This window comes from Eutrigla gurnardus (assembly GCF_963514095.1).
Source record: "Eutrigla gurnardus genome assembly, chromosome: 23".
Taxonomy (NCBI): Eukaryota; Metazoa; Chordata; class Actinopteri; order Perciformes; family Triglidae; genus Eutrigla; species Eutrigla gurnardus.
In genome coordinates this window covers 896109-917404 of record NC_139934.1, presented here as the reverse complement: position 1 = coordinate 917404, position 21296 = coordinate 896109, and positions in this window count along the sequence as shown.

Sequence of the window (21296 nt, the reverse complement as noted above, 5' to 3'; positions counted from 1 at the left end):
TTTTCTGAATGGAGTCTGGTTGAGGGGTGCTAGGCTATGCTAACGTTGTAGCTGCTCAATCAACACTCCAAATAAGGTCGATCAGTTTTCAGCCTGCCCTCATGTCTGCCCACCTGTGTCTGGTTATCTCATTCATTTCTTGTGTATTTCGTCTTTCCTGTGTCCGTATCGGGGCATCTGCTTGTAAATGTACGGACTCAGTAAACTCAATGAACTCATCGCTCATGCAGAATGGTATTTGCCATCCCCTCCCTTTGACTTTAAGTATCTAGTGCTGCCAAAGCAAACTAGCTTTGATGGTTCTTACTGATGCCTTCTAGCTGTAATATCATACTTACATATTGAATTAGATAGCACTTAAAGTGATTGTTAGATATTTGAACAGTTTCTACTCCAGAAGCGATGCCACTCACCCAAACTGAGCTCAGTGCAGACTTTATCTTGACAGAGACAGACTTTTTAATGGGCAGTCTGAAAATAAAAGAGGGTCACCTCTGCTCTCTGTGTAGCCACACCTGGGTCAGGGATTTGGGAAAGAGCTGAACCCGGTTTCACACACACACATACAAATTGTATTATTTATTGAGGTGCTGCCATGGTAATGTATCAAACTGTGTGTCAAAGATGTGCACAAAGCTAAAAGACATCCTTTATGGTGGAAACAGCTGCACGTTCTGTTCATCCTGTAATAACTTTGTACTAATATGACACTGCTAATATATCCATAACACTAAAGGAACACGGAGACCAACTTGTACATGTCTGCACTCCTTTATTGCAACTCTCAGACTACCAAAACACAGTCAACATCCGGTCATTGCAGCATAACTAAGTAACCACTAGATGACGGTGTTTAACTACAAATGATATCACATTGCACAGCTATGCAGTTATAGTATCAATATAGTACACTCCTTCCCTTAAAGTATGAAGTTCCCATTAATTAATAATCAACTCATAGCTAAATCATTACTGCTGACACAAACCATTAAACCCATAATTGCCCTTTTACATTTCAGTCTCAGGCACTCTTTTTCACATTTTTCTAAGAACAGGAACTCTTTTACTTTAGGAACAATGTTCCACAGCTGAACCTGGTCCTGATCTGACCTTTGAGGAACAGTTCAGCTGTGTGGTGTGCTCCTGTATGACATCAGGAAGCTGGCTAGCCTATGCTGCATTGTTATAGTGACCTTTTGTTTCTTTTCATCGGGCACTTGTTTCAGGAGTGATGCTTTCACTGTCTGAACTGCTCGCTCTGCAGCAACATTAGACACGGGATGGTAGGCTGGTACCAAAGTCTGCTTTATGCCGTTACTTCGCAGGAATGTCTTGTACTCCTGTGAGATAAATTGAGGACTGTTGTCAGAAACAATCTCTTCAGGGAGACCGTAGGAAGAAAAGATGTTCCGCAACACCTCAATTGTTTTGTTGGCTGTGGTGATTGTCATTGGAATTACCTCGAACCATTTCGAATCACTGTCCACTAATACTAAGAAGTGGTGTTGATCCTTCTCAAAAGTCAATATGTATCCTCTGCCACACCCTAGTCGGCCACTGCCAGCAGTGTAGTGGTGCTGCTGCTGGTAGTTTCCTCACACTCTGACATGCATCACGTTGCTGTACAGCATGTTCTATTTCACTGTCCACCACAAGTAGCTCCTGGCCAAGACCTTCATCTTGCACCCTCCAGGGTGCCCTTGGTGTAGATCATGCAGTAGTCGCTCTCTGTGTGCTGGTGGAATGATAACTCGAATTCCCCACAGAATACATCCTTGTTCCACAGACAGTTCATTCTTTCCGGCGAAGTATGGTTTCAGTGTCTCACCCTTGATATGACTCGGCCATCCGGACTGAGTCAGCTCCAGTACCTTGCATAGGTCTGGGTCCTTGAGAGTACTCTGTGCAATCTCTGTAGCCTGCAGTCTAGATAATGCATCTGCGTTTGCATTCTCTGCTGACGTTCTGTATTCTATACTGTAGTCATAAGCCATCAGTCTCAGCGCCCATCGCTGCATTCCGAGGCGGCTAGTGGGGGTATTTAAGACTTAGGTCCCAAAGTGGCAAGGAGGGGCTTGTGGTCAGTTATTAAACTAAACTTACAGTTCAGTTCAGGCCATACAAGTATTTCTGAAAATTTGGTCACGCCAAATATTATGGACAAAGCCTCCTTGTCCAGTCTAGTTTGAAGTTGGTGAGCCAGTTATGGCCAAGGAAGGCTGGTCTGTCATCCTTCACGATCACTAGAGGTAAATCTCCTCTCTGGTTCCCATATTTCGTACTGACAATCTCTTGTCCCATCAAGGGAATGTTTTCACCGGAAAAGGCTGACAGAGCACTTTACTTCCTTTCAGTGGCAGATGAGAGAGATGTTTGTCATACACTATTTCAGAAACAAGTGTTACAGCAGCTCCTGTGTCAAGCTGCATCTCTAGAGGAGTTCCTTCTAATTGGACATTTACTGTAATTTCCTTTTTTCCATTTCCAACAATATATGTGGGATACAAGGCATTCAAGGGATATGACCGAAACAGTTCATCATCTCCATTTCCTGCTGTCTCATTTAGACTGCTACTTTCAGCAACATACTGTGTATGTCCCTGTTTAGTTTTACACATCCTTGCTATGTGTCCTACCTTTGAACACTTGTGGCATGTCTCTGTTTTGTACCTACATACTTGTGCTGTATGATTTCTACCGCCACATCTGTAACAGGGCTGGTGATTTTCTGTCCTCTGTGGTCTGGAATTATCACTTGGGGCTGGCTTGCTTTTCCAAGCACCCTTTGTTCTCTTCTTGTCGATCCTATTCACCGTGGCAGGTCCTTTCATTTTGCTGGCGAACTCCAACATATTCTTCGATGCCATTTCCATTGATAAAGACAATTCAAATGCTTTTGAATATGTCAGATTTTGTTCAATAAGCACTTTCACTGAGTAGCCTCCACCTTCAATCCACTAACAAATCTGTCCCTCAGTGCTTCGTCTAAATGGGGACAAAATTCACAATGTGTGGATAGCTGCTTCAACGCTACAACATAATCCGACACGGACTAATTTTCTTGCTGATTCCATTTTTGGAATTTATACCTTTCCATGATAACTAGTGGCTTGGGCTTGTAATGGGATGATAGTTGTGCTCTCAACACTTCATATGCGAGGCCACCTAACAGTCCATAGGCTTCTGCACCTATTACAGACAGGAAAACGTTGGCCTGTTTACCTTCCTCCACTTCGTTTACGATCATCCATTGCTCAAACCTCTCGAGGTATGACTCAAAGTCTTCTTGACCTTCCTTGTACTCGCCAAGATTTCTGATGAACACGGCCATGCTGCACCGTTAGCTTCATGCACCACCATGCATGTTAGCATTTTCTATGCTTTTGGCAAAGAAAATGCAAGAATAAAAGGCTCAAGCATTAAAAGAAGCTGGTGCGTCATAAATGTGTATAGTTCTGTGTTGCTTTATCTCAAACAGTTCTAATAATATTGTACACATTACATTTTCTTTGCCAAATTTATGGTATTTCTTTTTAACAATTTTTCCAGGCATAGATGCCTTTATTAGCAATGGACGGATAGGAAAGTTAGGGGGGCGTGAAATGCAGCTAAGGACCTCCGGCCGGGATACAAACCAGGGTAAGCTGCATATCGTACATGCATACATGGCATGCGCTCGAACCACTCCGCCACCTGCCCACCGATGGCATTGCTAAACCACAATCTAAAGTGAGGGATGTGTTGTTTCAGGTTAAGATGTATGTGACCAACAGGATAACAAATTTGGAGTTTAAAGCTTCTATAATCTATACTTGGTCAGTACCAGAAGGTTTCTTTCTTTTGTTCGAGTACATTTTTGGCAACAAAAAAAAAGTACCCACTCAGGTTAACACTGTTAGCTGCTAGCCCCCCTGAGTCAGCCGTCGCCATGTTGAGAGCTGTGTGGAGGCAATCCCCCAATCATTGATATGCTCTGAATCTGGACGTTAGAGGTTATTGCACCGATAATGCTCCCACCATGAAATGTGTTGTAGAACTGCCACAATTATGTTTCAGCTTTCTACTCTCATATAACCAACCATGAACAAGTAAAACAGGACTCAGGAACATGAATGCTGAAGCGTTTATTACAGTAAATGTAAGAGCTTGTGTTTGCAGCGGTTATCATAAAACACATGGGTCCACCTGCAGCACAGCTGATCGTCTGTAGATGGCGACACCGATTTAGAATGAAAACTAAACACCAGCTGGCGATGATCACATGACCTTAGCGCACATGAAGCTATTCTTGTCGTCGCAGTTGTCGTCGTTCCACCATCCCCAGTCTGGAGAACATACAAGAGAAAACATCCCATTGGTCGTGTGGTCACCTGGTGTAAGTCCAACATTCACTCTGTTGTCAGCTGCTTTACTTCCTTCTAACTGTGTGTGTCTGCTGTTTGCTGCGTAGACCTGAGGGGGCTGCAGAATTGTGTAATCATTCCCTGTAGGTTCGTCACTATGAGCAACGTCTTTCATATACAAATAGAAAAACATGTGGCCGGGACAATTTAAGGGGAATCCATGTGGAGGACCAGTTCAGTTCTCAAAACGGGGAACCCCCTTACAAGGGACTGAAACTGAAAATAGTGCTGGATGTGCTGACTTTTGATAGAAGGGGCTGATCCAAAGTAATGATTTTACAAAGTGGATGGGACTTGTCCTACCCTCATACAACACCGACACCCATGTGCTCAATCATGTCATATCAGGCACATGCAACTTTGAAATGAACCTGTCAGCATGACTGGCTCCTCGTGATACCCGTTGTTCTTTGCATCACGTTTGAATTATTCCGTCTTTCAGATTATTCTCAAACTCCATTGTAAATGTTTTGCTTCCACCCATTCATAGAAGTACAACCTCCATATTTCCTTACCTTTGTGGTTGACCTCGACGCAGTCCTCTGCTCCTTGAAAGTTGTCTGGCTGATATTCGTACCATACGCTGAAGTCAAAGTCAGATCCATCGATGTTTACGAAGTCATCCTGAAAAACACAAAGTGGAGAATCAGTGGTGACATGTGAGCCACATACTCCTCTATGTATAGTCCATCAGGGTCTTCCTCACATTCATCCATCGGTCAGTTCACTCACCAGCCAGGCTGTCTTATCTCTGATCACAATGAGGTGTTTCACTGCTTACCCCTGATCTTATGGTCCCAATCCAAAAATCCTGGCGATCGCTGCTGGCACGCAGGCTGGTGCAAAGCGCTTCTGTCATCTGGACGAGACCGTGGATTGAGACCAGTTTACTCGCTAACCCTTCGCAGTGTTCCTGAAATCACAATGGATATAAGTGTTAGTCTTCACCAGGACTTTATCATAACAGATAGATTTATTTTCTGTTTCTGACCTTTGCCTCAGCGAAAGTCTTTTCCTCTGGGAAGTATTTGATACAGCGACCTGCATCAATGCGCCTCCATCCGTCACCACATTCTTCCCCTTTGTATATATTCTCACATGTCCAATTAAGTCCATCGGCTGTGGGAGAACACGTGCGTTAATGACAAGGTTTTGGTTGTGGTGATGTGTTGGTTGATGATGTGGTACTTACTGCTGAGATCGGCTGTTGCGGTGTTCAGGATGCCCACCAACAGCAGGACAGTAGTTACCACAGCTGGATGCATGGCTCAGGCCTCGCTAAGTCTTAGTGCTCCGAAAATGAGATATGATCTGGAAAGAATCAGAAGTACACTTCATTCATCCCTCGGGAATCAGTCACACATCAGCTCCAGCATCTTACTAGCACAAGACATCCTGATCTGGTCAACCTGCGTCCACTTCCCCGGTCCTCACAGCCCCTCACAATGCAACATCACCTCAAAGTAGCCTTATTTAACACCCGCTCCCTCAACAACAAAAGCCTCATCCTCAGTGAATACATAACAGACAATAACCTGGATTTTCTCTGTCTCACTGAAACCTGGCAAAAACCCCTGGACTATTTTTCATTAAACCAAGCCACCCCCACAGGATACACCTACATGGACAAACCCCGCACAGAGGGCCGGGGAGGTGGCATTGCTGCCATCTACAGAAACAACATCAAGACAACCACCATCTCCATTCCTCCTGCCCCCTCATTTGAACACCTCACCTACAAACTCTCTGGTCCCTGTCCTCTGGTCACAGCCATCATATATCGCCCCCCCAAACCACATCCCTCCTTCCTTTCTGATCTTGCTGACCTTCTAACCCAGCTATCTGCCATCTCGCCATCTGTTCTCCTCCTAGGTGATTTTAATCTACATATTGACAGCACAGACAATAAACCGGCCACAGAATTCCTGGAACTGCTAAATTGTCTCAACTTCACCCAACATATCAACTTCCCAACACACAGCCGTGGTCACATTCTGGACTTGGTCTGCTCCACCAATCTCAACATCCAACAGTTAACCAGCCACAACCTGCATATCTCTGACCACCTGGCTATCACCATGGACATAGACATCCCCATCCCCACCACAAAACAAAACCGGACCATAACCTTCAGAAATCTTAAATCCATCTCTCCCTCTGCTCTCTCAACCTCACTCATCCATTGTCTGTCTGCTTCACCCCGCCCACCATCTGATGACCCCACTGACCTGGTTAACTACTACAACTGCACACTCTCCTCCTGCTTGAATCAGCTTGCCCCCGCTAAAACAAAAACAGTTTCCTTCACTCACTCTGCCCCCTGGTTCACCCCCACACTCCGCCAAATGAAGACCCGGAAAAGACAACTTGAAAGACTCTGCAAGAAAATCGGATTAACAGTTCACCTTCTCGCCTACACCGACCACCTACAACAGTACAAAGAAGCACTCAACGCTGCCCGGACCACCCACTACTCCCACCTCATCCACTCTGGCTCCAACAACCCCAAGGCTCTGTTCTCCACCATCAACTCCCTTCTCAAACCTCACGACAACACCTCCTCATCATTTACTACTGAAAAGTGCCAATCATTCCTATCATTCTTCCAAACAAAAATCAGCACCATTTACAGTAACCTCAACACCTCCAGGATCCCTCCCATCTCCCCGCCTGCCTCCCTCCCTCCCTCCCCACCCACCACTATCCAGTACCTGACCCACTTCTCTCCAGTATCACCAGCACAACTCACAACCATCATGACCGGAATAAAAACCTCCACCTGCAACCTGGACCCCATACCCTCCAAACTCATCAAGGACTGCCTCCCTGTCATCTCCCCACTCATCATTGACTTCATTAACGCCTCCCTCTGCTCTGGTTCTGTCCCCCAAACCCTCAAACTGGCTGCCATCACTCCCATCATCAAAAAACCCGGTCTGGACCCTGACAACCCAAATAACTTCCGCCCCATCTCCAATCTCCCCTTCCTGTCAAAAATCCTGGAACGTGCTGTCGCCTCACAACTCACAACCCACCTCACCTGCAATAACCTGTTTGAATCATTCCAATCTGGTTTCCGCACAAAACACAGCACCGAGACAGCCCTCCTGAAAGTCACCAACGACCTCCTCCTCTCCTCAGACTCCGGACACCTCACCATCCTCATCCTCCTTGACCTCACAGCAGCTTTCGACACCATCAACCACTCCATCCTGCTCTCCCGTCTGGAATCCTCTCTCCACATCACTGGCACAGCACTCTCCTGGTTTCACTCCTACCTCACCAACCGACAACAGTTCATCAGCATCAACAACTGCACCTCCACCACCGCTCCCCTGTCACAAGGTGTCCCCCAGGGGTCAGTGCTTGGTCCCCTCCTCTTCATCCTCTACATCCTCCCCCTTGGCCAGATCATCCGTCAACATGGACTCCATTTTCACTGTTACGCCGACGATATCCAACTGTACATCTCCACCAAAGCCATCACCAACAACACCCACTCCACCCTCAGCAACTCAAACAAACTATCTTCAACTGAACAGTGACAAATCGGACATAATCATCATTGACCCCACATCCCGCACTAAAGCCAACCACAACTTCTCCCTCACCTTTGATAACTGCACTTTGTCCCCCTCATCCCACACCCGCAACCTAGGAATCATCTTCGACAGCAAGCTAAGGTTTGACCTCCACATCAACCACATCACCAGGACCGCCTTCTTCCACCTCAAGAACATCGCCCGTCTCCGCCCCTCACTCACTTTCTCTGCTGCAGAAACCCTCATCCATGCATTCATCACATCCAGACTGGACTATTGCAACAGCATCCTCTATGGTTCACCATCCAAACTCCTCAATAAACTGCAATACATCCAGAACTCAGCCGCACGCCTGCTCACCCACACCCGCTCCAGAGATCACATCACCCCCGTCCTCCGTGACCTGCACTGGCTGCCCATCACTCACCGCATACAGTTCAAAATCATCCTCCTCACACACAAAGCACTTAATAACCTGGCCCCCCCCTACCTCACAGACCTGCTCCATCACCACACCCCCTCCCGCGACCTCCGCTCATCCCAAGGAAACATCCTGTCACCACCCACACGGACCAAGCACCGAACCTGGGGGGACAGAGCCTTCTCCATCACTGCCCCCTCCCTCTGGAACTCACTCCCCAAACCCATCCGCACCTGCACTCACCTCCCAACATTCAAGACCATGTTAAAAACACACCTTTTTAAATCAGCTTTTAATACATAATTTCTGTGTGTGTTCTATATTGCTTTCTATGTTTTATACTGTCTTGCTGCTTTTAATTGAATGTCTTGTGTTCTTAACTGCATTTACTGTATGTAAAGTGTCTTTGAGCTTTTGGAAAAGCGCTTTTAAAAATAAAATTTATTATTATTATTATTACTGTAATTCAGTCATGGACCCGAGAACCTCAGCTCGTTGGCCTGTTTCTGATCTCCTGAAACAGAGAGAGAAGAAGAAGACGAGGCTCACCACAGATGTGTTCAGGATTCTCGTTGCTCCTCTGTCAGATTGTCAGAAGGCACTTCCACCCACTTTTAAACTTCCAACTCATGACCTGTGGACATTGGAATCTTCTGCCAATATCAACAAATGTCTTGTTTTATTATGTTTAATCATGAGAATAAACACAGGGAGAAAGTATGCTCATGCAACTGACTCTTCTTGAAGGTGTGTGAAAGAAAAAACATTGCTGAAACTCTTTAGCTTTTAGTCATCGTAACTGTAAAGTTGCATTCACACCAATACGAGTAGCAAAAATTTTTCTTGCATTACACGCATGAGTTTTAATGCAGGATCAGTTGTGTTTATTTGCCGAAGCATTTGTGTTTAGCTGTGTTACCGTTTATATGGCTGAAATAAATAAACAGATAAGAAGGATGCAGAAGTAACTACATGATGACGGCAATTTGTAAAAAGTCTGAAGTCGTGGTTTGTTGGGTCTGTCTGCAAGACAACAAGCAAACATCTTTTTAAATGCTTGTTTTCTGAATGGAGTCTGGTTGAGGGGTGCAAGGCTATGCTAACATTGTAGCTGCTCCATCAACACTACAAATAAGGTCGATCAGTTTTCAGCCTGCCCTCATGTCTGCCCACCTGTGTCTGGTTATCTCATTCATTTCTTGTGTATTTAGTCTTTCCTGTGTCCGTATCGGGGCATCTGATTGTAAATGTACGGACTCAGTAAACTCAATGAACTCATCGCTCATGCAGAATGGTATTTGCCATCCCCTCCCTTTGACTTTAAGTATCTAGTGCTGCCAAAGCAAACTAGCTTTGATGGTTCTTATTGATGGCTTCTAGCTGTAATATCATACTTACATATTGAATTAGATAGCAGTTAAAGTGTTTGTTAGATATTTGAACAGTTTCTACTCCAGAAGCGATGCCACTCACCCAAACTGAGCTCAGCAGACTTTATCTTGACAGAGAAGGACTTTTTAATGGGCAGTCTGAAAATAAAAGAGGGTCACCTCTGCTCTCTGTGTAGCCACGCCTGGGTCAGGGAGTTGGGAAAGAGCTGAGCCCGGTTTCACACACACACATACAAATTGTATTATTTATTGAGGTGCTGCCATGGTAATGTATCAAACTGTGTGTCAAAGATGTGCACAAAGCTAAAAGACATCCTTTATGGTGGAAACAGCTGCACGTTCTGTTCATCCTGTAATAACTTTGTACTAATATGACACTGCTAATATATCCATAACACTAAAGGAACACGGAGACCAACTTGTACATGTCTGCACTCCTTTATTGCAACTCTCAGACTACCAAAACACAGTCAACATCCGGTCATTGCAGCATAACTAAGTAACCACTAGATGGCGGTGTTTAACTACAAATGATATCACATTGCACAGCTAGGCAGTTATAGTATCAATATAGTACACTCCTTCCCTTAAAGTATGAAGTTCCCATTAATTAATAATCAACTCATAGCTAAATCATTACTGCTGACACAAACCATTAAACCCATAATTGCCCTTTTACATTTCAGTCTCAGGAACTCTTTTTCACATTTTTCTAAGAACAGGAACTCTTTTACTTTAGGAACAATGTTCCACAGTTGAACCTGGTCCTGATCTGACCTTTGAGGAACAGTTCAGCTGTGTGGTGTGCTCCTGTATGACATCAGGAAGTTGGTTAGCCTATGCTGCATTGTTATAGTGACCTTTTGTTTCTTTTCATCGGGCACTTGTTTCAGGAGTGATGGTTTCACTGTCTGAACTGCTCGCTCTGCAGCAACATTAGACACGGGATGGTAGGCTGGTACCAAAATCTGCTTCATGCCGTTACTTCGCAGGAATGTCTTGTACTCCTGTGAGATAAATTGAGGACTGTTGTCAGAAACAATCTCTTCAGGGAGACCGTAGGAAGAAAAGATGTTCCGCAACACCTCAATTGTTTTGTTGGCTGTGGTGATTGTCATTGGAATTACCTCGAGCCATTTCGAATCACTGTCCACTAATACTAAGAAGTGGTGTTGATCCTTTTCTGCAAAGTCAATATGTATCCTCTGCCACACCCTAGTTGGCCACTGCCAGCAGTGTAGTGGTGCTGCTGCTGGTAGTTTCCTCACACTCTGACATGCATCACATTGCTGTAATGCATGTTCTATTTCACTGTCTAGCTGGGGCCAGCACAAGTAGCTCCTGGCCAAGGCCTTCATCTTGCACCCTCCAGGGTGCCCTTGGTGTAGATCATGCAGTAGTCGCTCTCTGTGTGCTGGTGGAATGATAACTCGAATTCCCCACAGAATAAATCCTTGTTCCACAGACAGTTCATTCTTTCTGGCGAAGTATGGTTTCAGTGTCTCACCCTTGATATGACTCGGCCATCCGGACTGAGTCAGCTCCAGTACCTTGCATAGGTCTGGGTCCTTGAGAGTACTCTGTGCAATCTCTGTAGCCTGCAGTCTAGATAATGCATCTGCGTTTGCATTCTCTGCTGACGTTCTCTATTCTACTGTAGTCATAAGAAAAACAGCAACACTGAGTGGCTTTAAGAAGAAGTATGTATATTCAACACTTGACCGGTACAGATTATTGCATGGGACACACACGTAATCTGTATGCACTGGACTTCAGCTCTCTGTACCACCTACTGCTGTAACATAGTATGTCAAATGTCAGAAGTGGATGAATATGTTATGCCAAGCGAAAAATGCAAAAGACAAGAAAAGACTATGATGTTGATTTTTTATTTTATTTTATTTTAATTTTCTATTTTCTATTTATTTTTATTTTTATTATTATTTTTATTTCTTTTCCCCCATGGGGGCGGGACTAGATAAGCCTCGGCTTCTCCCGCTTTCCCTTTCGGCCATGTGTATTTTTACTGTGTGAGCAAGATGTGTGATGATGATTTAACGGACATGCCCGAAATAAACAAATAAATAAATAAAAATAAATAAATAAGCCATCAGTCTCAGCGCCCATCGCTGCATTCCAAGGCGGCTAGTGGGGGTATTTAAGACTTAAGGCGGGCTCACACCGGACCGAAAATCGGCGTCTTTGAGAGAGTCGGCGTCCGTGACATGAGTCTCCTTGGTGTGGTCGCTCGAATCGGCCCACGTCGGCGTTCATTTCAGCCGATTCAAATGTGTAATCCGCCATTCGAGTCGGTCATTCTTTTACCATTCTGATTGGTGGAGGCTAGCAGCTTGACTAGCGAATCAGTGAAGCCCGGAAGTGACGATGGTAATCCCACGTGACCCCCCTCCTCCGTGACCTCCACTGGCTCCCTGTTGCAGCACGCATCCAATTCAAGACGATGACACTGGCCTTCAGGGCCATCAATGGAACGGCACCTGCCTACCTTCAAACACTGGTCAAACCTCATGCCCCGAAGCGAGCACTCCGCTCCTCTACTTCAGCTGGCCGGCTGGTACCACCATCGCTGAAATCAAACAAATGTCGCTCAGCAAAGTCCAGACTCTTCTCTGTTCTGGCGCCTCAGTGGTGGAACGAACTCCCGACCAATGTCAGGACAGCAGAGTCATTTGCCATCTTCCGAAAAAGGCTCAAGACTCACCTGTTCAGACTTCACCTCGACTCTACATAGCATGACCCACTAACACCCTCCCTCGACCCCCCCCCCCCGCAAAAAAAAAAAAAAAAAAAAAAAAAAACTCGGATCGTAGCACTGTTACTCTTGAAGTACTACTTTACTCAGATGAGGACCTAACACTTGTTCTATTTTTAGCTCTTACTGCATCGGCAATGATACGTCGTGGTTTCTTTGTTTCCTTCTTTTGACAAATGTACTTATTGTAAGTCGCTTTGGACAAAAGCGTCTGCTAAATGACCTAAATGTAAATGTAAATGGTAAACATACCAGATAACCAGTGGAATCGAAGAAGGTGGTCTAGAGAGGACCGGCTACTTCTGTTTTCGTGTTTTTTGGCCCACAATACAGATTAGCGCCGCCTGTTGTTTTGGAGAAATTACATCTCGCGCAAGCGCGGAACGTATGGCGTCGGCTGTAATTCCGTAGGTGTGAACCGCCCATGTCGTTGTTCGAGTCGGCCATATTAAGTAGCCGACGCCGAATTTACCGACGCAAGTCGGGCAGTTCTTCCGGTGTGTACACAGCTTTAGGTCCCAAAGTGGCAAGGAGGGGCTTGTGGTCAGTTATTAAACTAAACTTACAGTTCAGTTCAGGCCATACAAGTATTTCTGAAAATTTGGTCACGCCAAATATTATGGACAAAGCCTCCTTGTCCAGTCTAGTTTGAAGTTGTTGAGCCAGTTATGGCCAAGGAGGGCTGGTCTGTCACCCTTCATGATCACTAGAGGTAAATCTCCTCTCTGGTTCCCATATTTCGTACTGACAATCTCTTGTCCCATCAAGGGAATGTTTTCACCGGAAAAGGCTGACAGAGCACTTTACTTCCTTTCAGTGGCAGATGAGAGAGATGTTTGTCATACAGAATTTCAGAAACAAGTGTTACAGCAGCTCCTGTGTCAAGCTGCATCTCTAGAGGAGTTCCTTCTAATTGGACATTTACTGTAATTTCCTTTTTTCCATTTCCAACAATATATGTGGGATACAAGGCATTCAAGGGATATGACCCAAACAGTTCATCATCTCCATTTCCTGCTGTCTCATTTAGACTGCTACTTTCAGCAACATACTGTGTATGTCCCTGTTTAGTTTTACACATCCTTGCTATGTGTCCTACCTTTGAACACTTGTGGCATGTCTCTGTTTTGTACCTACATACTTGTGATGTATGATTTCTACCGCCACATCTGTAACAGGGCTGGTGATTTTCTGTCCTCTGTGGTCTGGAATTATCACTTGGGGCTGGCTTGCTTTTCCACGCACCCTTTGTTCTCTTCTTGTCGATCCTATTCACCGTGGCAGGTCCTTTCATTTTGCTGGCGAACTCCAACGTATTCTTTTATGCTATTTCCATTGATAAAGACAATTCAAATGCTTTTGAAAATGTCAGATTTTGTTCAATAAGCACTTTCACTGAGTAGCCTCCACCTTCAATCCACTAACAAATCTGTCCCTCAGTGCTTCGTCTAAATGGGGACCAAATTCACAATGTGTGGATAGCTGCTTCAACGCTACAACATAATCCGACACGGACTCATTTTCTTGCTGATTCCATTTTTGGAATTTATACCTTTCCATGATAACTAGTGGCTTGGGCTTGTAATGGGATGATAGTTGTGCTCTCAGCACTTCATATGCGAGGCCACCTAACAGTCCATAGGCTTCTGCACCTATTACAGACAGGAAAACGTTGGCCTGTTTACCTTCCTCCACTTCGTTTACGATCATCCATTGCTCAAACCTCTCGAGGTATGACTCAAAGTCTTCTTGACCTTCCTTGTACTCGCCGAGATTTCTGATGAACATGGCCATGCTGCACCGTTAGCTTCATGCACCACCATGCATGTTAGCATTTTCTATGCTTTTGGCAAAGAAAATGCAAGAATAAAAGGCTCAAGCATTAAAAGAAGCTGGTGCGTCATGAATGTGTATAGTTCTGTGTTGCTTTATCTCAAAGAGTTCTAATAATATTGTACACATTACATTTTCTTTGCCAAATTTATGGTATTTCTTTTTAACAATTTTTCCAGGCATAGATGCCTTTATTAGCAATGGACGGATAGGAAAGTCAGGGGGGCGTGAAATGCAGCTAAGGACCTCCGGCCGGGATACAAACCAGGGTAAGCTGCATATCGTACGTGCATACATGGCATGCGCTCGAACCACTCCGCCACCTGCCCACCGATGGCATTGCTAAACCACAATCTAAAGTGAGGGATGTGTTGTTTCAGGTCAAGATGTATGTGACCAACAGGATAACAAATTTGGAGTTTAAAGCTTCTATAATCTATACTTGGTCAGTACCAGAAGGTTTCTTTCTTTTGTTCGAGTACATTTTTGACATTATTGCACCGATAATGCTCCCACCATGAAATGTGTTGCAGAACTGCCACAATTATGTTTCAGCTTTCTACTCTCATATAACCAACCATGAACAAGTAAAACAGGACTCAGGAACATGAATGCTGAAGCGTTTATTACAGTAAATGTAAGAGCTTGTGTTTGCAGCGGTTATCATAAAACACATGGGTCCACCTGCAGCAGAGCTGATCGTCTGTAGATGGCGACACCGATTTAGAATGAAAACCAAACACCAGCTGGCGACGATCACATGACCTTAGCGCACATGAAGCTATTCTTGTCGTCGCAGTTGTCGTCGTTCCACCATCCCCAGTCTGGAGAACATATAAGAGAAAACATCCCATTGGTCGTGTGGTCACCTGGTGTAAGTCCAACATTCACTCTGTTGTCATCTGCTTTACTTCCTTCTAACTGTGTGTGTCTGCTGTTTGCTGCGTAGACCTGAGGGGGCTGCAGAATTGTGTAATCATTCCCTGTAGGTTCGTCACTATGAGCAACGTCTTTCATATACAAATAGAAAAACATGTGGCCGGGACAATTTAAGGGGAATCCATGTGGAGGACCAGTTCAGTTCTCAAAACGGGGAACCCCCTTACAAGGGACTGAAAGTGAAAATAGCGCTGGATGCGCTGACTTTTGATAGAAGGGGCTGATCCAAAGTAATGATTTTACAAAGTGGATGGGACTTGTCCTACCCTCATACAACACCAACACCCATGGGCTCAATCATGTCATATCAGGCACATGCAACTTAGAAATGAATCTGTCAGCATGACTGGCTCATCGTGATACCCGTTGTTCTTTGCATCACGTTTGAATTATTCCATCTTTCAGATTTTTCTCAAACTCCATTGTAAATGTTTTGCTTCCACCCATTCTTAGAAGTACAACCTCCATATTTCCTTACCTTTGTGGTTCACCTCGACGCAGTTCTCTGCTCCTTGAAAGTTGTCTGGCTGATATTCGTACCATACGCTGAAGTCAAAGTCAGATCCATCGATGTTTACAAAGTCATCCTGAAAAACACAAAGTGGAGAATCAGTGGTGACATGTGACCCACATACTCCTCTATGTATCGTCCATCAGGGTCTTCCTCACATTCATCCATCGGTCAGTTCACTCACCAGCCAGGCTGTCTTATCTCTGATCACAATGAGGTGTTTCACTGCTTACCCCTGATCTTATGGTCCCAATCCAAAAATCCTGGCGATCACTGCTGGCACGCAGGCTGGTGCAAAGCGCTTCTGTCATCTGGACGAGACCGTGGATTGAGACCAGTTTACTCGCTAACCCTTCGCAGTGTTCCTGAAATCACAATGGATATAAGTGTTAGTCTTCACCAGGACTTTATCATAACAGATAGATTTATTTTCTGTTTCTGACCTTTGCCTCAGCGAAAGTCTTTTCCTCTGGGAAGTATTTGATACAGCGACCCGCATCAATGCGCATCCATCCGTCACCACATTCTTCCCCTTTGTATATATTCTCACACGTCCAATTAAGTCCATCGGCTGTGGGAGAACACATGCGTTAATGACAAGGTTTTGGTTGTGGTGATGTGTTGGTTGATGATGTGGTACTTACTGCTGAGATCGGCTGTTGCGGTGTTCAGGATGCCCACCAACAGCAGGACAGTAGTTACCACAGCTGGATGCATGGCTCAGGCCTCGCTAAGTCTTAGTGCTCCGAAAATGAGATATGATCTGGAAAGAATCAGAAGTACACTTCATTCATCCCTCGGGAATCAGTCACACATCAGCTCCAGCATCTTACTGTAATTCAGTCATGGACCCGAGAACCTCAGCTCGTTGGCCTGTTTGTGATCTCCTGAAACAGAGAGAGAAGAAGAAGATGAGGCTCACCACAGATGTGTTCAGGATTCTCGTTGCTCCTCTGTCAGATTGTCAGAAGGCACTTCCACCCACTTTTAAACTTCCAACTCATGACCTGTGGACATTGGAATCTTCTGCCAATATCAACAAATGTCTTGTTTTATTATGTTTAATCATGAGAATAAACACAGGGAGAAAGTATACTTATGCAACTGACTCTTCTTGAAGGTGTGTGAAAGAAAAAACATTGCTGAAACTCTTTAGCTTTTAGTCTTTGGAACTGTAAAGTTGCATTCACACCAATACGAGTAGCAAAATTTTGTCTTGCATTTCTCGCATGAGTTTTATTGCAGGATCAGTTGTGTTTATTTGCCGAAGCATTTGTGTTTAGCTGTGTTACGATTTATATGGCTGAAATAAATAAACAGATAAGAAGGATGCAGAAGTAACTACATGATGACGGCAATTTGTAAAAAGTCTGAAGTCGTGGTTTGTGAGGTCTGTCTGCAAGACAACAAGCAAACATCTTTTTAAATGCTTGTTTTCTGAATGGAGTCTGGTTGAGGGGTGCAAGGCTATGCTAACATTGTAGCTGCTCCATCAACACTCCAAATAAGGTCGATCAGTTTTCAGCCTGCCCTCATGTCTGCCCACCTGTGTCTGGTTATCTCATTCATTTCTTGTGTATTTAGTCTTTCCTGTGTCCGTATCGGGGCATCTGCTTGTAAATGTACGGACTCAGTAAACTCAATGAACTCATCGCTCATGCAGAATGGTATTTGCCATCCCCTCCCTTTGACTTTAAGTATCTAGTGCTGCCAAAGCAAACTAGCTTTGATGGTTCTTATTGATGGCTTCTAGCTGTGATATCATACTTACATATTGAATTAAATAGCACTTAAAGTGTTTGTTAGATATTTGAACAGTTTCTACTCCAGAAGCGATGCCACTCACCCAAACTGAGCTCAGCAGACTTTATCTTGACAGAGAAGGACTTTTTAATGGGCAGTCTGAAAATAAAAGAGGGTCACCTCTGCTCTCTGTGTAGCCACGCCTGGGTCAGGGAGTTGAGAAAGAGCTGAACCCGGTTTCACACACACACACACAAATTGTATTATTTATTGAGGTGCTGCCATGGTAATGTATCAAACTGTGTGTCAAAGATGTGCACAAAGCTAAAAGACATCCTTTATGGTGGAAACAGCTGCACGTTCTGTTCATCCTGTAATAACTTTGTACTAATATGACACTGCTAATATATCCATAACACTAAAGGAACACGGAGACCAACTTGTACATGTCTGCACTCCTTTATTGCAACTCTCAGACTACCAAAACACAGTCAACATCCGGTCATTGCAGCATAACTAAGTAACCACTAGATGGCGGTCTTTAACTACAAATGATATCACATTGCACAGCTAGGCAGTTATAGTATCAATATAGTACACTCCTTCCCTTAAAGTATGAAGTTCCCATTAATTAATAATCAACTCATAGCTAAATCATTACTGCTGATACAAACCATTAAACCCATACTTGCTCTTTTACATTTCAGTCTCAGGCACTCTTTTTCACATTTTTCTAAGAACAGGAACTCTTTTACTTTAGGAACAATGTTCCACAGCTGAACCTGGTCCTGATCTGACCTTTGAGGAACAGTTCAGCTGTGTGGTGTACTCCTGTATGACATCAGGAAGTTGGTTAGCCTATGCTGCATTGTTATAGTGACCTTTTGTTTCTTTTCATCGGGCACTTGTTTCAGGAGTGATGGTTTCACTGTCTGAACTGCTCGCTCTGCAGCAACATTAGACACGGGATGGTAGGCTGGTACCAAAATCTGCTTCATGCCGTTACTTCGCAGGAATGTCTTGTACTCCTGTGAGATAAATTGAGGACTGTTGTCAGAAACAATCTCTTCAGGGAGACCGTAGGAAGAAAAGATGTTCCGCAACACCTCAATTGTTTTGTTGGCTGTGGTGATTGTCATTGGAATTACCTCGAGCCATTTCGAATCACTGTCCACTAATACTAAGAAGTGGTGTTGATCCTTTTCTGCAAAGTCAATATGTATCCTCTGCCACACCCTAGTTGGCCACTGCCAGCAGTGTAGTGGTGCTGCTGCTGGTAGTTTCCTCACACTCTGACATGCATCACATTGCTGTAATGCATGTTCTATTTCACTGTCTAGCTGGGGCCAGCACAAGTAGCTCCTGGCCAAGGCCTTCATCTTGCACCCTCCAGGGTGCCCTTGGTGTAGATCATGCAGTAGTCGCTCTCTGTGTGCTGGTGGAATGATAACTCGAATTCCCCACAGAATAAATCCTTGTTCCACAGACAGTTCATTCTTTCTGGCGAAGTATGGTTTCAGTGTCTCACCCTTGATATGACTCGGCCATCCGGACTGAGTCAGCTCCAGTACCTTGCATAGGTCTGGGTCCTTGAGAGTACTCTGTGCAATCTCTGTAGCCTGCAGTCTAGATAATGCATCTGCGTTTGCATTCTCTGCTGACGTTCTCTATTCTATACTGTAGTCATAAGAAAACAGCAACACTGAGTGGCTTTAAGAAGAAGTATGTATATTCAACACTTGACCGGTACAGATTATTGCATGGGACACACACGTAATCTGTATGCACTGGACTTCAGCTCTCTGTACCACCTACTGCTGTAACATAGTATGTCAAATGTCACAAGTGGATGAATATGTTATGCCAAGCGAAAAATGCAAAAGACAAGAAAAGACTATGATGTTGATTTTTTATTTTATTTTATTTTAATTTTCTATTTTCTATTTATTTTTATTTTTATTTTTTTTATTATTATTTTTATTTCTTTTCCCCCATGGGGGCGGGACTAGATAAGCCTCGGCTTCTCCCGCTTTCCCTTTCGGCCATGTGTATTTTTACTGTGTGAGCAAGATGTGTGATGATGATTTAACGGACATGCCCGAAATAAACAAATAAATAAATAAAAATAAATAAATAAGCCATCAGTCTCAGCGCCCATCGCTGCATTCCAAGGCGGCTAGTGGGGGTATTTAAGACTTAAGGCGGGCTCACACCGGACCGAAAATCGGCGTCTTTGAGAGAGTCGGCGTCCGTGACATGAGTCTCCTTGGTGTGGTCGCTCGAATCGGCCCACTCCGGCGTTCATTTCAGCCGATTCAAATGTGTAATCCGCCATTCGAGTCGGTCATTCTTTTACCATTCTGATTGGTGGAGGCTAGCAGCTTGACTAGCGAATCAGTGAAGCCCGGAAGTGACGATGGTAAACATACCAGATAACCAGTGGAATCGAAGAAGGTGGTCTAGAGAGGACCGGCTACTTCTGTTTTCGTGTTTTTTGGCCCACAATACAGATTAGCGCCGCCTGTTGTTTTGGAGAAATTACATCTCGCGCAAGCGCGGAACGTATGGCGTCGGCTGTAATTCCGTAGGTGTGAACCGCCCATGTCGTTGTTCGAGTCGGCCATATTAAGTAGCCGACGCCGAATTTACCGACGCAAGTCGGGCAGTTCTTCCGGTGTGTACACAGCTTTAGGTCCCAAAGTGGCAAGGAGGGGCTTGTGGTCAGTTATTAAACTAAACTTACAGTTCAGTTCAGGCCATACAAGTATTTCTGAAAATTTGGTCACGCCAAATATTATGGACAAAGCCTCCTTGTCCAGTCTAGTTTGAAGTTGGTGAGCCAGTTATGGCCAAGGAGGGCTGGTCTGTCACCCTTCATGATCACTAGAGGTAAATCTCCTCTCTGGTTCCCATATTTCGTACTGACAATCTCTTGTCCCATCAAGGGAATGTTTTCACCGGAAAAGGCTGACAGAGCACTTTACTTCCTTTCAGTGGCAGATGAGAGAGATGTTTGTCATACACTATTTCAGAAACAAGTGTTACAGCAGCTCCTGTGTCAAGCTGCATCCCTAGAGGAGTTCCTTCTAATTGGACATTTACTGTAATTTCCTTTTTTCCATTTCCAACAATATATGTGGGATACAAGGCATTCAAGGGATATGACCCAAACAGTTCATCATCTCCATTTCCTGCTGTCTCATTTAGACTGCTACTTTCAGCAACATACTGTGTATGTCCCTGTTTAGTTTTACACATCCTTGCTATGTGTCCTACCTTTGAACACTTGTGGCATGTCTCCGTTTTGTACCTACATACTTGCACTGTATGATTTCTACTGCCACATCTGTAACAGGGCTGGTGATTTTCTGTCCTCTGTGGTCTGGAATTATCACTTGGGGCTGGCTTGCTTTTCCATGCACCCTTTGTTCTCTTCTTGTCGATCCTATTCACCGTGGCAGGTCCTTTCATTTTGCTGGCGAAATCCAACATATACTTCGATGCCATTTCCATTGATAAAGACAATTCAAATGCTTTTGAAAATGTCAGATTTTGTCAGTAAGCACTTTCACTGAGTAGCCTCCACCTTCAATCCACTAACAAATCTGTCCCTCAGTGCTTCGTCTAAATGGGGACAAAATTCACAATGTGTGGATAGCTGCTTCAACGCTACAACATAATCCGACACGGACTCATTTTCTTGCTGATTCCATTTTTGGAATTTATACCTTTCCATGATA